We start from the raw sequence: 18,412 nt of genomic DNA on the forward strand, positions 1-18,412 counted from the left end.
GGTATGGAGTGGTTTACATTTACCATTTCACTAGTTCATGAACGAAATACATATATCTACAAACACAAGTCACAGATGTTAAGGAATACATTAATCTACAAAAAGAATTGTTAATTGTATAAGAATTTCAATTCCTAATTATAATTGTTTGAAATTAATTTGTTGTACTTCCAGTGGTACTCTAAAAGTTGGTAGTGTGTGCTGCAGGCCAATATTTTAAATATTGTTAAAATGACACTTTATTAAATTGTAAGTGAGTGTGGCGTGCACCCAAGACCGATCACAGATTAATATACAATATTATACTCTTGAACATAAAAAGATGAAGCATTTTCAAGCTCATAAAAGTTTCAAGCAATGAGGGAGAGTTTTTCTTATGTGATCAAATTCATCAGTGACATAGTTGAGGTGTTTAAAACTCTTGGACCAACAGAATGAAGACTGTATGATAAAACAGGGTGTAATGCCCTTGACATTACATTGTGATTCTTTGTTATTTAGTTAAAATATAGTATTGGTCGTTTTCAATATGGCAAACATTTATGACGCCATAGAGAACTAGTGTCAGATAGAAAATAAACTAACCTTGATGTGCCAGGACCTGGCAACATTTAAGAAACTAATAGATTTATCAACAAGCAAGAAATACTATAGCAACTAAAAAATATAGTGGAAAAGATGTCTTGAAAAATTGCAATATGTGATTTAAAGTTCATTTAATTGCTGTTAAGTGTGAGTTTCAAAGAATAAACCTTGGGTAACATTATCGTATGAGGGAAACAGATTCCTTCAAATTTACAGAAAAAAGTACTTACGGAAATCATTTTCTTTAGCGTTGTGGAAGTTCCTGAATATAGATTTGATCCATTTTAATGTGAATGCGTGTTGTTTTTTAGATGAAGCACATATTTAGGGTGAAATGAGTGCTAATGGAACCTAACCTAACCTCGTAGGCATACCTCGTCCCCGTGAATGGATAGTGGGGCTATTGTGAACAGAAAGTGTAAAAAGAAAAAGGTACTTACCCGAAGATAAGCCAGCTGCTGCACCACAAACGTGAACCGCGAATGCAAAGAAGCAATCACCATGCAGATAGGGACGTAAAGTAGAGTCTAGCCGTATGTTAACATCAGTGACGTGCGGTGACCTCGACATTTCGGGTGGCGAAGGTTGGTTGGTGTGGTTCATACCCCCCCCCCCCAACACACACAAATCTGAAATTTGGAAGTTCTTGTCCTCTTGAATTTCAGCTGCAGCAAGATCTTTATTAGCATCTGCCTGTCCAAGTGCCTATTGTTTAATTCCAGTTCTTTCATGGCCACTGCATTTTTTTAAGTAGTAAGGTATAGGTAAAGCACAATGCCATGAAGCCACATTTAGGGGATGTGGGGGTGGGGCCCCATGCATTTTCGATCTTCTCTTTTGGAGGTGATGTGCCCAGCACATGCTTCATCTGCCTTTGTCCCCCAAGGTTGCCCCCAGGTACCCATTGGTTTAAGGTTGGGCAAACCCCAGAACCACTTTTTGCAGGGTCAAGGCCAGAAAAACCCGACCTTAGATCACTCACCCTGGAAACCGAACCTGGGTCTCCCACGTGGCAGTCAAATGGGTAACAGTTGTCAATTTCATTTGTTCATTTTTACACAAGAAAGTACTTACCGAAATGACTTTCTGTAGCATTATCGAAGGTGGTGGAGATGTTTTCTTTCATCGTTGAATCTGTTTTACGGGGAATTCATGTATTTTTGAAGAGAAATATTTCTCAGACGCACAATTGGCGTTCCATTTGCTTTCTCGTGAACCGGATGTTGCGCATGCTTGATGACGTAATCTCCTGTCATTGTTTTCAACCACGCCATTGTTTTACAGGAAAATAATTTAGGAAATTTTTCGATGAATTTAGGGGTGAAATGAGTGCTAATGGAACCTAAGCTAACAGGCCTAACCTAACCTCATGTGAATGGCTCATGGGGCTACCCGTGGATGGTTTTTGTGGCTAATGTCAATGGTTTGTGAGGATAGCGTGAATGGTTCGTGGGGCTACCTGTGGATGGTTTTTGGTTAGTAAAGTTGGAGGTACTAGTTTACTATCCTTTGGACAGATTTCTTCATTTCTACAGAAGAAACTACTTACTGTAATAAGTTCAGGTTTGCGTACCCAAAGCGAACCGGAAAGAAGTGTTCGAACTTGTGCACGCTAATCAGAACATGAACACTCATCAGGGAGCAGATAAAACTTACAGGCACCTTGTATCTCGGTATTACATACCAGACATGAAACGCTATGTGTATGACCAAGTGAAAAAGTGTGTGCCATGCCAAATAGCTAAGCGTCATCCTGGCGCTAGGCAACACACATTACAGCATTCCGAACCGGAAGAAGTTCCGTTCAAGAAGATTCATTTAGATGTTTGCGGCCCCCTTGCGTCAAATACTAAAGGTCACAAGTATTTTTTATCTGTAGTGGATAGTTGTACAAGGTACGTCGTTGCGACCATTCCGAATCACGATGCCAAATCAATTGCTGACGCACTTTTTCATTGTGTTTTCCTCAGGTTTGGTCTCCCAGCTACGATCGTTCTTGATAAATCGTCTTCAAATACCTCAAATCTAATGCATGAGCTAGCTCAGTTAACCGGCATACAGCTAAAATACGTAAATACTGTGGCTCATTACACAAACGGCTTAGTGGAAGCATCCTTCAATTACCTTAAGAATATCATTAAGCCCTACGTTCTCACAACAAAAGGTAAATGGCAAGATTATTTGCAATCTGCCGTACAAGCTCACAACATAAGCTTCCACGACTCTGCCCGCCAAAGTGCATTTTATTTGTTACACGGGTTCGAACCACGTCTGCTGATAGACGCAGTCACTGGTTTCAATTACTAATACTACGGGGATCGTTACTGTGAACGCTTTAGGGGTCAGATGGTAGAGCTAGGTTACGTTTATGGTCCCCATACAATCTCACTGACAGGCTTCTGGCAGGGAGTGGAATGATGTCAAGGGATGTAGACGACGTACATCTTACCTCTCGGCCAAGCGGTTGAGTGTGGACGTCAGGCGACAGAGCACGGAGTCCTGATTTCGAAGGCCCACGGTCTTCTTGCCCGTGGCTGGCGACGAAGCACACGTTGGTCTTGGAGTATCGGCCTTAGGAAAGGCGCCGGGACGACGGTCTGTCCGACGGCTACAAGTTGTAAGCCGTGGTGCTGAAGATGGTCAACTCGCGAATGTACTGCGGTTGCCTTAGGCGAAAGAAGCTTTCTCGGTTTCCCGAGCTGGGCTGAGACCTGGAAGGTGTCGAGGTCTTCGCCTGGGTTTCTTCTGGAGGTCCTTGAGTTCTGAGACTTGACTGAGCCCTCTGAGCCCACTGAGAGTCGAATTCTGGTGCTTAGGTCTTTTAAGCTGCTGGCAAATACTTCCTAGCTGCTTGGACAGCACTTCCGTATTTGCCAGCCGATGGCGGGCTTGAACCCGGTAGTATCGAAGAATGCCGTGTCTCCTGACGTCATGTGTTTCCCCTATTTGTGGAATGCTATGTTGTGTTGTAAATTGTCGCTTGACCGAGCACTGATGTCTGGCGAGAGATTTTACCTTTTTTACAGAGTCTCCCTTGAATCGTTCCACATTCCCCTGCTCGTAGAGTATCCACAGGCTTGTGGTTACCCATCACCTTGAGAAAGATTATATGAGGTTAGTTTATTTGACCCAAAAAAAAAGTTACATAATATTGTGAGGTAAGGTTCCCGTTGACCGATGGATTACATAATTGATTATACCTTCACCTGTTGATATGCACACAAGAAATTCTTGCTTACGTTGCAGTGTTCATGCATTCTTTTGTACATAAGCAAGAAAATAGATATACACCCAAGAAATTCGTTTTTTTCTTTTTTTTGTTATTGCAGTGTCCATGTACTAGTAGTGTTCCTGACCTTGTGGCACTGATAATACTTGTGTTGTTGTTTTTGTTGTATTTACCTTATTATTAATACCCTAATCCATGAATAAAATATTTTTTTTACATAAGTTTTGCAGTATTATGTGTTTAGAATACTGTCAATTGTTTAAACTGCATGTCGTGAGGTGGAAGTCGTTAAACTTAAAATAATTGTTTAGAGCTTAATTGCATCAAGAAATAACGACTTGTGATTTTTCTTTTCTTTTGTTGTGTGCACACTGTGAATCGAAGCACTTATACACTGTTTGTTTTGAAGCACTTTTATACAGTTTGTTTTGAGCACTTAAGTGTGTCGCCAAGGGTGATGACACGTAGCTCTGTTTCGATGCACTGATTGAAACACAGCGTGGCGGGGGAGGTTAGAGTCCTGGCGTCGAAGATGTTGGTACTCCTCTGGGCTGCTTCCAGATGGAATGACGTCTGTCCCTTAGCCGAGAGTTGGGGTGATTATAGAAGGAGAGTGTGGGAAATATATTCTTGCGAGTAGATAGACTGTGGGGGAGGAGTGCGTTTCACTTTGAGGGTTTGAATTTGCGGAGCTGCTGATGGGATTGGGGGAGCTTGATGTGTGGGGACTGCCATAGAGATTGTTTGGGGTGGAGGGGGAGGTCGTACTAATGGGCGAGATAACGACGGCAAAGGTGCACTTATAGTTGGAATTTCGTAGTCGTTAACCTTTCGAATGGGTTTTCTACAAGTCCTGATTTTGTAATACAAGTAAACGAGGATAATACTGAGCGTTAGAATAACGAATAAGGCAATGGATAAATACGACGCAACATGACTTGGGGATTGGAGGAGAACATGGGGTGAGAGAGCATTAGCGTTCTTGGGACATAAGAATAACGGAATCAAATGAAATATTTTATGCTGATATAATGTGAAGGTAGTTAGGCAGGCGAGCCATATGAATAGTATGATCGTTGGGAAATCTTTGTGTTGAAAAACCGTAAGATCGGGCGGAATGGTGACGACACGAAATTTTGTTATGTTGAGGTGGGGAATTTCAAGTGACCAATCGTGGTGGAACAACATGGTAGCATTGAATATAGGGAAAGTTTTATAAGTAACGTTAAGTTGAAAATCAAGGTTTTTTGTCCATGCAGCGGGTAGGATATGGATTGTGTGGTGAAGGATGGAATTGTCAAATCCACAGGGAAAAATGGGATGTATTCTTATGTCTTCTGATATTATAACGTCCACGTTGCATTTAACATGTAACAATATTGCTCCTGGGTGATCGTGAGATTCGAGATTTACTATTTCATACGTGCCGTTGGCGTGTAAATAAGTAATGTTGGGCGGGGGATTGATAATAGCAAATAAATTTAGATCTAACTGAATTATATCCGTGTTTGAGGACTCATGACATGTGTACGAACAGGCTCGTCTAGTTTGTTCTACTGTTTTTGCTTTTATTAATGTCGAAAAGCAGAAGTTTTGCCCGTCTTGTCTTCTGGTGTGAGAGGGCAGTAGGCACAACTTTTGCGTGTGAATCTGGCAGTTTTCTACCTCAGTTCCACTTATTGTTATGACGTTTTGATCTTGATCAATTGCGACATAAGCAGGACTGTGCGATAGTAGACATGTCAGGTTCCTAAACGCGAATGGAATCGGAATAGCAGAGAATAACTTATAATTCTTTTGTTGTGATTTGATTGGTATTTTTACCTCCATGTTGACGGCTTCATCAGATATTCTGCACTGCGTCAGTGGTATCTGATAATACATGTCAACAAGTTTGGTCGAAATAGCCAAGTCAAAACCTTCACTCAAAATGTTTTTCCTAATTTTGTTAAGGTCACTGAGCAATACTGTTTTCGGGATAACGTGCACGCTTGCAAAGTGGTGTTTACAATTGGCTATGGCATCTTCAAATTGAGAGATTTGCATAAACTGGCTCAGTTGCACCATAATTGTCATGAATTCTAGAACAAATGCTTGATTTAGGTGCGTGCTTTTATTTGTTAAATTTTGTAATTTGGAAAGCAATTCTTGCTGATTACGGGCCAACGTCTCTGAATGTTTGTTATAAGCACAGAAGACATCGTGGATTTGATGTTGGAACGATGTGATTTCGCCACTGATGTTTTGGAAAAATATGTGATTGGCTTCTAATTGAAGCTGCATGCCTGTGATTGTTTGATTAATTTGTATGCAGAAAGAAGAAAAAAGAATGGATAAATGATAGAATCAAAGAGATTGAGGAATACCATAGAAGAAAGGATTCAAGAAATTTTTTTAAGGCTGTGACATCTCATGTAAGGAACTACACTCATGCAACCTCATTATGTAAAGATGCATCTGGAGAAGTAATATCTGAGAAAGAAAAAGTATTACTCCGTTGGAAAGAGTACTTTCAGGAATTATTAAATTGGGAACACGTATCGTATGAAAATGAAATACCTGAAAAATTGGAAAATGATACTAAAATTCCAATACCAACATATGAGGAGGTAAATAAAATCATAAAATCCTTAAAAATGAATAAGTCACCTGGTTCAGATAATATCACAGCAGAACTGATAAGACACGGAGGATATGTGATAAGGAATAAAATTTATAATTTGATACTCAACATATGGAATAAAGAGGAAATGCCACAAGAATGGCTACATGGTATCATTTGCCCAATCTTTAAAAAAGGAGACAGGTTGCAGTGTAATAACTACAGACCAATTACGCTTCTGAATGTCGCATACAAAATCTTTGCAATTCTTCTACAAAATAGAATCTCTGAAATTACAGAAAACAAATTGGGTGAATATCAAATGGGATTTAGACCAAATAGATCTACAGCTGATAATATATTCATACTGCGACAAATATATGAAAAATGTTATGAATATAATATTGAATTGCATAACATATTTATCGATTTTATGCAAGCATTTGACTCAGTAAATAGAAATATAATTCCTACGTGTCTAAAGAAAATTAATGTCCCAAACAAACTAATAAGATTAATAAAGTTGACATTACAAAACACTACAGCAGTAGTAAAAGGAAACAATGATTTTAGTGAGAAATTTGCAATAAATAGAGGAGTAAAACAAGGAGACCCATTATCAGCAACTTTATTTAGCATAGTCATGGATGAAATAATTCAGAAGTTGGAAATCAGAGGAAACATTTCAACAAGATTAAGACAGATCTGTGCATACGCAGACGATATAGTAATTACTACAAGAACTAAGCAATCAATGGTGGACTCACTAGTGAAACTAAAGCAACAGGCAATGAAATATGGACTAATAGTGAACGAAAAAAAGACAAAGTATATGAGATGTACAAGAAGAAAAATTCAACAACAAAAAGAGGATATAGATACAATGCACATAGAGCAGGTACAGTCATTTAAATATCTTGGGTCAATAGTAAATGGAAACAATGAAATCGAAGAAGAAATTAAAGAAAGGATTGCAGCTGGAAATAGAGCATCTTATGCGAATAAGAGAATATTCCAATTAAAACTAGTTTCCAGAAAAATAAAACTAAAGCTGTATAAATCCATAATAAGACCTGTGGTTACATATGGCTGTGAAACCTGGGTGCTGAAAGAAGATATAATTCGAAAATTAATGATATTTGAAAGAAAGATATTAAGGAAAATATATGGCCCAACCAGACAATCTAATAATATATGGCAAATAAAAACAAACGAAGAGCTTGAAACATTAATAAAGAGTAAGAATATAAGAAGATTTATCAAAACACAAAGATTGAGCTGGTTGGGTCATATTGAAAGAATGCCCGAAGAAAGAATTGTGAAACAAATTTACAATTGGAGACCTATTGCTACAAGATCACAAGGAAGGCCCAAAAGTAGTGTAATTGATGCTACAACCAGCGCACTTATAGCGTACAAATGATGAGCCCCCCTCAAGCAGATTTGGCTACACTTAAAACAAGCTCAACATGCCCATATGAGTTTTTTGCTCAAGTGTAGCACCCCGCCTAATCCAAGATTTTTGTAAAAATGCCCAAAGCTACAGTGTACAAATGATGAGCCCCCTCAAGCAGATTTGCCTACACTTAAAACAAGCTCAACATGCCCATATGAGTTTTTTGCTCAAGTGTAGCACCCCGTCTAATCCAAGATTTTTGTAAAAATGCCCAAAGCTACAGTGTACAAATGATGAGCCCCCTCAGATTGATTTGCCTACACTTACAAAAGGCACTTCTGTGAGATTGTTGTCCATAAATTTGTTAAAAATATGCCCCTTTTGATATTTTTTTTTGCCCACACCTAAAACTAAGCTAAGATACACCCACACCCACCCACACACACATATTTACTTCTGGTTTATTTCTATTGCATCATGCTGTGCAACAAATTATTATCCAATATTATGCAACAAATTATGATGCAAGAGCTATTACATCATGCTGTGCAACAAATTATTATCCAATATTATGCATGTGTTGTTTTCTGATTAGTTAATTATGACATAATGTGATGATGTGTTATATTCTGATTGCTTCGTTGTTTCAGATCTTTTAATCCATGCTTAGGGTATATAAAGAGATTTTGCATTACATATCAGCCAGTATTGTGAGAGTGGCTGAGGAGTACAGATGTGTTGTTACAGTGCTTCTCATACTTACAGGCCTGTTTGGTTTAATTCTTATTATTCATATTAAATATATTTCTGGTATATTGAAAAGGGTTTATATTTTGTATAAAAAATCTGATATTTGTTACATCCAGCTTGTTTGTTGTAATCCACGCATATTTAGAGTCAGGCTTATATTTGCCCCAGCCTGTTGTACAAAAATCAATACATAACACGGCGCTAGGTCATTGCCTTTCTAGGACATGCATGTCTGTGCAGGCATTTGCGGAAGGTCAGTGTAGATCAATATTTATTCTCTTTTTCCACTTGTAGGCTATTGGCTTTACAACCTGTCATAATAAGCATAGAGTTTTGGTTTAAAACCCAAAAAATTTTATATAATAAACGGAGAATAAAAATTAATAATATTAACATATTAAATATACACAAGAAATAAACAAAGCACACAGCTGAACAAAATATATATATATATATTAAGTACAAAATTTTGAATTGAACCCCAGGAAATCTTATATAATAAACCAACAACAAAAATGCCAAATCAAAAATATTGCAATCAGTGTAATAAGAATATATCCAGCCCCAATTGGGCCAGACACCAAAAGAATTGTGACCCAGGCAAATTCAGAACTCCCACTAAAATATGTCCCAAATGCAATAAAATATTTAGCAAGGCATATTTCAATAGACATGTGGGTTCTTGTTCTGCACAGTCATCAACATTGCCCCCACAACCATCTACATCTGGTCTGAAAAGGAAGCATGAAACACCTGTTAATGCTGGACCGGCAAAGCAGCCACGCTATGAACCCATCCATAGCAGTTTTAATGGCCAATTAAGGGATCACCGTTTTGTATCAGAGCCAAGATGTGACATTAAGAATTTTTTGAATAGTATAAATCCAGATGTGCAGGCAATTCTAAATGCACAAAATGGCTCTTATAAGCTGTCTCTCAAATTGTTTACACAATATAAGAAGCCAAATGGCACAAAATTTACACAGCCCAAAATAACAGAAACTGTACCTGTATATTCAAATGCAAATTCAGACAAAATAATAAGCAGTTTGATAGATCAATTGAATATTAAACACTCTGAATTTGCAGCAAAAGAGTCTGGATGGAGCCTATGCGGTTCTCCACACAAGTTATATGTTAATATTTCTGAATTCAACCCATTACAAGGTTCCACTTATGTGCCATTACCTGCCAATATAAAAAACAAAACAGCCGTGGTTAATATAAAAAATAATGACCAGAAATGCTTTTTGTGGTGTATTTTAGCTGCTCTGTATCCAGTTTCAAAGGATCCTCAGCAAATAACTTATTATAAACAACACGAACACAATTTTGATGAGGCAATGGAGGGTTTAGAATATCCAATGCTTGTTCAGAATATTGATAAATTTGAAAAAAAGGCCAGGCACATCAATGGCAAACAATTATCTATTAATGTATTTACTTGTTCTACTGGCCGTGGCAATTGCTTGATAAATCCTCTCAGAATCAGTACACTTGATGATGAATCTGCTATTCCGATTGATCTGCTCTTAATTGAAGGGGATGGCACATATCATTACACTCTGATACATAATCTTGAAGCTTTAGTCAGAACACAAATAGACAAAACTCATAGAATATTCAAGTTGTGTAGAAGATGTTTAAGTGTATTTGATGGTCAAAAAATGGTAAATGGGGTTCGGGAAAAAAATGCAGAAATTGCTAAAAACAAGTTAATTGAGCATCTGAAATACTGTGGCAACTATAAACCTGTTCATATGGTGATGCCAATGCCAAGTGAAAATGCAAAATTCAAAAAGTTTGAAGCCTTGTTGGAACACCCAGCATTTATAGTGTGTGATTTTGAATCAAATCTCAAACCTCTTGCATTCTGCAGCCCAGACCCTGAGGAATCTTCAATTACATCATATCAATTACATGAACCTTCCAGCTTTTATTATGTGGTTGTACAGGGTGAAGTGGTTAGTAAAGAATATTTATACATGGGAGCAGATGCCATCAAAGAATTTGCACATAGAATAGAAAATGAGTGCCATGACATAGCATCTAATATCTTATTAAAATCAAAACCCATGTTGCCTTTAACAGAGAAACAGAATGAAGATTTCAACAATGCAGAAAAATGCCCGGTATGTGATTCTGAATTTTCAGATACAAATATCAAGGTTCATCACCATTCCCATACAGATGGTAAATTTTTAATGGCCCTGTGTAATAGCTGTAATATTAAGATCCAGAGACCAAAATTTATCCCTATATTTTGCCACGGTGCATCCAATTATGATTTTCATCATTTGATCAGGTACGAGGGGTTTGACAAGCAGAATTTAAATATTTTAGCAGAAAATGATGAGAAATATATTGCCATTAGAAAAACAATTAAAGTTAATGGTGTTTCTATTCACTTAAGATCTCTTGATTCATACAGAATTTTATCGGCTAGCCTGGCTACACTGGCCACTCAATTATCTGATGATCAATTCAAAATCACATGTGCTTTGTTTCCAAATCAGGACCTGAAATTAATTAGGCGGAAGGGTGTATATCCATATGATTATGTTACAGATTTTTCTAAATTTGATGAGTGTTCTCTGCCACCACAACAAGAGTTTTACAGCAAAATCAGAGCATCTGGAATCACTGATGAAGATTATCACCATGCCCAATTGATGTGGAACAATTTAAAATGCCAGACATTTGGTGATTATCACAAGGCTTATTTAAAACTTGATGTCACTCTCTTAGCTGATATACTGCAGGCATTCAGAAAATCTTCCATGCAAAATTATAAGCTGGATCCAATGTATTTTTACAGTGCTCCGGGCCTAGCATGGTCTGCAATGTTTTTAAACACTAAAATGCAATTGGATCTGATCCAGGATCAAGACATGTATCTGTTTATGGAACAATGTATAAGAGGAGGCATGGTGCAATGTTCTCAGAGATATGCCAGAGCAAATAACAAATATATTCCTGATTATGATCCAGCACTGCCATCAAATTATATATTGTATGTAGATGCAAACAGCCTCTATGGTTATGCTATGATGGATAAGCTGCCATACGCAGGGCTTGAGTGGGTTGAAAATTTCAATATTGAAGATCTTAAAGATTTTGATGACAGTAACTATGGCCTCTTCTTAGAGGTTGATCTGACAATTCCAGATAATTTACACAACACATTTTCTGATCTGCCCCCAATTCCTGAGGTTAAGTGTTCACCTGGCTCTAAACAGAAGAAATTGATGATGACTCTAGAGCCGAAACAGGATTATGTTATTTATTACAAAAACCTCCAGTTCCTGATGAATCATGGTGTTCAAGTGACCAAAGTTGGAAAAGTTTTGAGGTTTAGGCACTCAAGATGGTTGAAGCCATATATTGATACAAACACAGAGCTTCGAACATCTGCATTGAGCCAATTTGATAAAACTTTGTTTAAATTGATGGTCAATTCTGTGTATGGCAAAACAATTGAAAATGTCAGAAAACATACTGATGTTAAAATAATTACTGACCCCAGCCTGAGCAAAAAATTGATAGCAAAGCCCAACTTCAATTACAGAAGAATTTATGAAGAGAATATGGCACTTTTCAACATGAAAAAAACAAAGATCAAATTTGATAAGCCTATTTATGTAGGGCTGTGATATTGGAATTGGCCAAATTACACATGTTAAAATTGTATTATGATGTGTTGAAATCTTTTTATGGTGATTGTGTAAAACTGATGTACATGGACACAGATAGTTTTGTTCTTGATATTCCAACAGAAGATGTTTATCAAGATATGGCACAGCCTGAATTGTTTAAATATTTTGATACCACTGAACATTCAAAAATTAAACACCACAACAAAAAAGTGCCTGGCAAGTTAAAAGATGAGACACTTGGTGATGTTATTGCGGCATTTGCTGGGTTAAGGGCCAAGATGTACAGTTTTGAAACATGTAGTGGCGCTGTTGCAAAAAAAGCCAAGGGCATTGGCAGAGTAATTGTTGACAAAGAGCTTGAATTTGAGGATTACAAAAATTGTCTCAAATCATGTAGCACAATCAGAACTTCAGAAAATAGAATTCAGAGTGTGGATCACTTATTGACTAGCAATATTGTAAGAAAAGTGGCTCTGGACCCACATGATGATAAGAGATGTATTTTATCATGTGGCATACATACTTTACCATGGGGGAATAGTGATTTGAGAAGTAGCAATCAATGCCCAATTACGGAGCATGATTTGAAATAAATAAACATGCCTATGAACTTATTTGGGTTCAAAAAACAGGCTATTATGGACCTGCCAACACCACAACCCTCTTCTGATATGATATCTAAACTAAGTGCTTTGTTAATTATTCATCTGAACAGCATATTTACAGATGTTGATGATGAAACAGGTAAAATATTGTACATATTTAACAATAATTTAAATTATTACCAATTACCTGTAGGTGGTCAATTGCAATTTATTACAACCCCTGAGGGTAATGTCAAGATTTCAGTAGGGAGAAATATTTATAGAATTAAGCACTCAAACATGATTTCTGGCACTGTTTATACTGTTTCTGCTGGTGACTGCTTATATATTGAGGTCCCTGGATCCTATGACAAGCTTATACCTTTTTTTATAGAATTAAGAATCAGATATTCAATAATAAATAACCACTAAAACAAAAATGCCTAATGATATATTTGGCCATACAAGACATGAAGATCACAGTGATGAGATTCTTATGCTTGATGTCAGAGTCAAGAAATTAAGAAGTGATTTACAAGCTTTACAAACCACACTCAATGCCAGTCTTCAACTAGAAATTACAAATTTGCAATCACAATGCATGGACCCTCTTCTTAAAATTGATTCTGAACTCAAATTATTCCTTCAGAAATATACTGATCTGGCAACATTGGATAATTTTCAAAGTTTAGAAGAAGCTGTAGCAGCTCTTCAAGCCAAATTTAAGACCCAGGCCACCAACTCTGAGCAATTGAAACAACAATTAGAAGAGCAGATAAATAATGTCCAGACACAGCCCCAAACAATTGTCAAAAGCATAAAATCACAAGAAGATTTTGATCTAGTGATTTCCACTCTAAAAGAACAGATTCAATCACTCCAAATACCTAATCTGGATCCCTTGAACAATGCCATAGCCGAGGTTAAAGAAAAAATTGACACACTTGAAAAATTTATGAACAACTTGCCATCTTCTGATGCTTTGAGTGCAATAACTCGGAGTGTTGCCAACATTAAGCTGCAACTTGAAACATATGAAGATTTTGGAAAAATTCAAAGTACCATAACCCATCTTGAGGGTACAATAGCAGCAGTGCAAAGTGATTTGACAAATGTACAAGAATCCCGCCTGCCCGGTATTGTAGATACCCTTGTAAGTGTCCAGGAACAGATCACAAAGCTTGAAAACCTCAACACTGAATCTGAACTATCTCATTTTCATCACTTGATCGATGATATCCAAACAAAGCTTGAAATTTTACAACAATCAACACCCACTCAGGCAGATATAGCCCTGCTCCAAAATGCTATGCAAAATGTGGCTGATGCATCTGAATTAAATAATGTGAAATTGGCACTTGAATCTTTGCAAAATACTGTATCAAATCTCCCTACATCACAGGAACTTAAAAATATAAAGAGGGCAGTGAATCGCATATTGAAATCAGAAGATATCAAGAATATCCAGACAGAGATCAAACAACTCACTCAGACAGTGGCCACTCTATCAACTAATCAACATATTAATGAACTGCATGCCCTGTTTGAGGATATCAGAAGACAAGTCCATGATCTTACTGCTCAAAATTCAAAATTGGCAGTTATTGAAAATTTGCAACAAATTGTAGCTAATATCAAGCAACAGCTAGGGACCATGGAATCCAATCAAGCAAATGCTCTGTCTGTTTTTGCCACCCAGCTTCAAGAGATTGTGCAACAATACAAGAAACTTGTTGTGGACATAAAAATCAAGCCAGGCCATGATGATGTTGTTAGGACCAGCAATGAGCATCTTGAATCTGTAACAAGCAGATTGCTTACAGCAGAAAAAGAAATAACAGGCATAATCGAGAATCCAAAACATACAGTAATTCTTGAATTGTACAGCATCCCCAACAAAGAATATGATTCACCATTTACACCAGGTGGCAAAATATATATGCTGTCCCCTGCACAATTTTATTACCAGTTTTTTGTTGGGGGCACACTGAGACCAATCAAAATCAAATATTGGCTACAACCACAGGCACACCACTACCCTACCTTATCAATAACAAACCAAAAATCACAAGTGTAGAGTTAGAGGATTTTACAGATCCCAATACATTAGAAACATCTTTTGCTGAAGATGATGGCTCTCTGGAATTTAAAATACAAATAGGGGACAAATTATATTTAGAAAATCCTGTAGTATCAGCTGCTGAACACCAAATAGTTGCAATATTCTTGTTTTCATATTATGTCTAGAGAAATTATTGTTGATGAATTACACAGACAAGCCAGACATAATTATAAGAGACTGCCAGTAGTCACAAAAGGCATAGATGATTTATGGCAGAGCGACTTGATTGAGATGGCAAGTGGACAGCTGAAAAACTTAGACAAAATCAACAAGGGCTACAAGTATCTACTCACTGTAATAGACACATTTTCAAAATTTGCCTGGGCTGTACCACTCAAATCCAAGACTGGAAAATGTGTTACAGAAGCCATCAGGACAATCATCAATCAGAGTGGAAGATCACCGCGCTATTTGCAAACAGATAATGGCAAAGAATTTTATAATTCTGTGTTCCAACAATTTATTAAAAGCCAGTCAATAAAACATTATTCGAGTTACAGTGATCTCAAAGCCTCAATTGTAGAGAGATTCAACAAAACCCTAAAAAATCTTATGTATAAACAATTTACACTTCAAGGTAATTATAAATGGATTAATATTCTTCCAGAACTTCTACATCCAGAACTTCTACATAAATATAACAACTCGGTCCATTCCACAATCAACATGAAACCCTCTGAAGTAACTCCATCTGATGAGCAAAAATTGATCAGGACTGTTTATTATCCTAGATACCAGCCAACAACAAGAAAAGCCAAATACAGGGTGGTTGATCAAGTAAGAATCAGCAAATATAAGCACTTATTCAAAAGAGGCTTTACAAGAAACTGGAGCACTGAATTATTTACAGTGGTTCAAGTTAAACCTGGGACCCTTAACACATATATAATAAAAGAACACCGAGGAGAAATTCTGAAAGGCAGATTCTATGAAGAAGAACTCAACAAAACTAAACAGCCTGACACATATCTCATAGAAAAAATCATCCGCAGAAAAGGCAACAAGTTATTTGTCAAATGGCTAGGACTTCCAGAACACAGCTGGATCGATGCAGACAAAGTGATAATATGAGCACCTGGGATGTTATAAAAAGGCTGCCAGAACCTGAACAAATGATTAAGAGAAATGGCAAGTTGCTGCCTGAAAATATTAGATGTCTTATTGTTGGGCCATCGGCTTGTGGTAAAACTACACTAATGATTGATAATTTTTTATTGGCACCCAACTGGTTAGACTGGAAAAATAGGCACTTGTATGTTTTCTCTAAGAGCTTGGAACAATTAAAATATCAGCAGCTGATGAAGCTATATGATGGATTGGATATTGCCACTTTTGAACCAGATGTTAAGCCACTTCATGAATGTCTCGATAATTCTGTTGTTGTGTTTGATGACATTATACTGGATAATCAAAACAAGGTTAGAAATTTCTTTACACAGGGCCGACACAAAAACATTGATTGCTTCTACCTTGCACAGACTTTTTCAAAAATACCCAAGCAGCTGATCCGAGACAACAGCAATTTTATATGTGTGTTTCATCAAGATCATACCAACCTCAAACACATACATGATGAATATGTAGGTGGGGACTTGAGCTACAATGATTTTTCCAAGTTTTGCAGTAGGTGCTGGAACCAGGATAGTTATGGGTTTGTCACAATTGATATGACAAGAAAACCCAATAGTGGCAAATACAGAAATAAAATCAACAATTTTCTAGACATTGAAACATAAATAAATAACCATGAAAAGGCCAATTATTGATGATCTTAAATTAAGAGATTATCTTGTAAAAAGATTTGAGGGATGGAAATCACAGAACCGAGGAATTTATGAACAACACAAACAAACAGAACAGCCTATCATTGATGCTATTAGTGAATTAGGTAAAAATATCAAAACTGTTACAGAGCAAAATCAAAATTTGATCACAGAGATTGTACCTGTAGCTGCAAGGAACATATTAGATTATCCAATCACCCCACTTTCCAGTATTCATACACCTAGTCCTGTTGCTCCTCGAAGAATTGAAGCTACTCAGGATCCTATTGAATTGGGTCTTCTTGCTCAAAAATATTTAAGCACACCTAAAGACAACAAAGATGAGGTCTTTGGCTTATATGCTGACACAGAGCGTGATGGTAGCATCATACATAGAATTGGCAATTTCAGAGTAACATTTATGGGAGATGATATAATTGTATATTCAGAATCTCATCTTGGAGAAAGAGGTGCTTTTGTTAAGTATCTCGGAACACCTGGATTGTGGGAACTGATGACTAGGAAAAGGCCTGGCAGCTATACAGATCAAGACTATGAGCACTACAAAGAAATATTAATAAAATCAGATGCTCTATACCAGAACAATGATCCCACACAATAAAGAGTCAAGTCTAGCAGTGGAGCAAAATACAACAATTTAATCAAGCCCATATGGTCACAAATCAAGACAGGCAGTGGAATCAAACAATACAACACCCTGCCCAAAGAATTTGTGTGGGTTGATGATGTCAGGAAACTTGTAGATAGGTTATTGGTGATAGCTGGGGAGGAAAATGCTGGCAACCACAATTTTTACAATGAAAAGGTTGGAATTATGGACATCATAAGCACCAAATTGTCTAATTTTATAGTGAATGACACTAAGGGGATTGGATATCTTATAAAAATTATTAATACTCTACCACCTAAATTTTGGAATATTTCTGAGGGCCGGGGGTTGGTTAATGATATTATAAACAAGCTGCCATTTGAACTACACATTCCAGGCTATCAGTATTGTGGTCCAGGCACAAAATTGGAGCATAGATTAAACAGAGGTGATCCTGGTGTTAATCCCCTAGATGCTGCTTGTAGAGACCATGACATAGCATACAACACACATTCTGATCTTGACAAGAGACATGTTGCAGACAAGAAATTAGAAGAGGCTGCATTTGGTAGATTTGTAAGCAAAGATGCTTCTTTGAGTGAAAAAATAGCAGCATTGGGGACCACCATAGCTATGAACACCAAACAAAAACTGGGGTGGGGGCTGTGAATATATATATAATAAACCTAGAATGAAGGCCAAGGGTGTTATGTATCAAATACCTTATGCAGGTCTTAAATCTCTTAAAACTATTGATAGTCTTTTAACCAAAAAGCAGCGCAAGAAAAAAAGCTCTTGTATTGCCAAGGGTCATGGTATGAAATTGTTGCTTAGTACCCCTCAATTAAAAAAATTACAGCAATCTAGAAAAAAATCACATGTGGGTGGATTTATATTTACTATCCCGGCCATCTTAGCAGCTTTGGGGGCTGTTGGGAGCTTGGCTGGGGGATCAGCTGCCATAGCAAAAACAGTAATAGATGCCAAAAAGAATAAGGCAGAATTAGATGAATTAAAGCGCCATAACCTGGCCATTGAGAAACAAGGCAAAGGTGTTAAGAGAGCCATGAATAAGTTTAAAAAAAACAAGAGCCGCTTACAAACCAAGATATTGA

This window comes from Lepisma saccharinum, chromosome 15 (assembly GCF_977018435.1).
Source record: "Lepisma saccharinum chromosome 15, izLepSacc3.1, whole genome shotgun sequence".
NCBI classification, from domain to species: Eukaryota; Metazoa; Arthropoda; class Insecta; order Zygentoma; family Lepismatidae; genus Lepisma; species Lepisma saccharinum.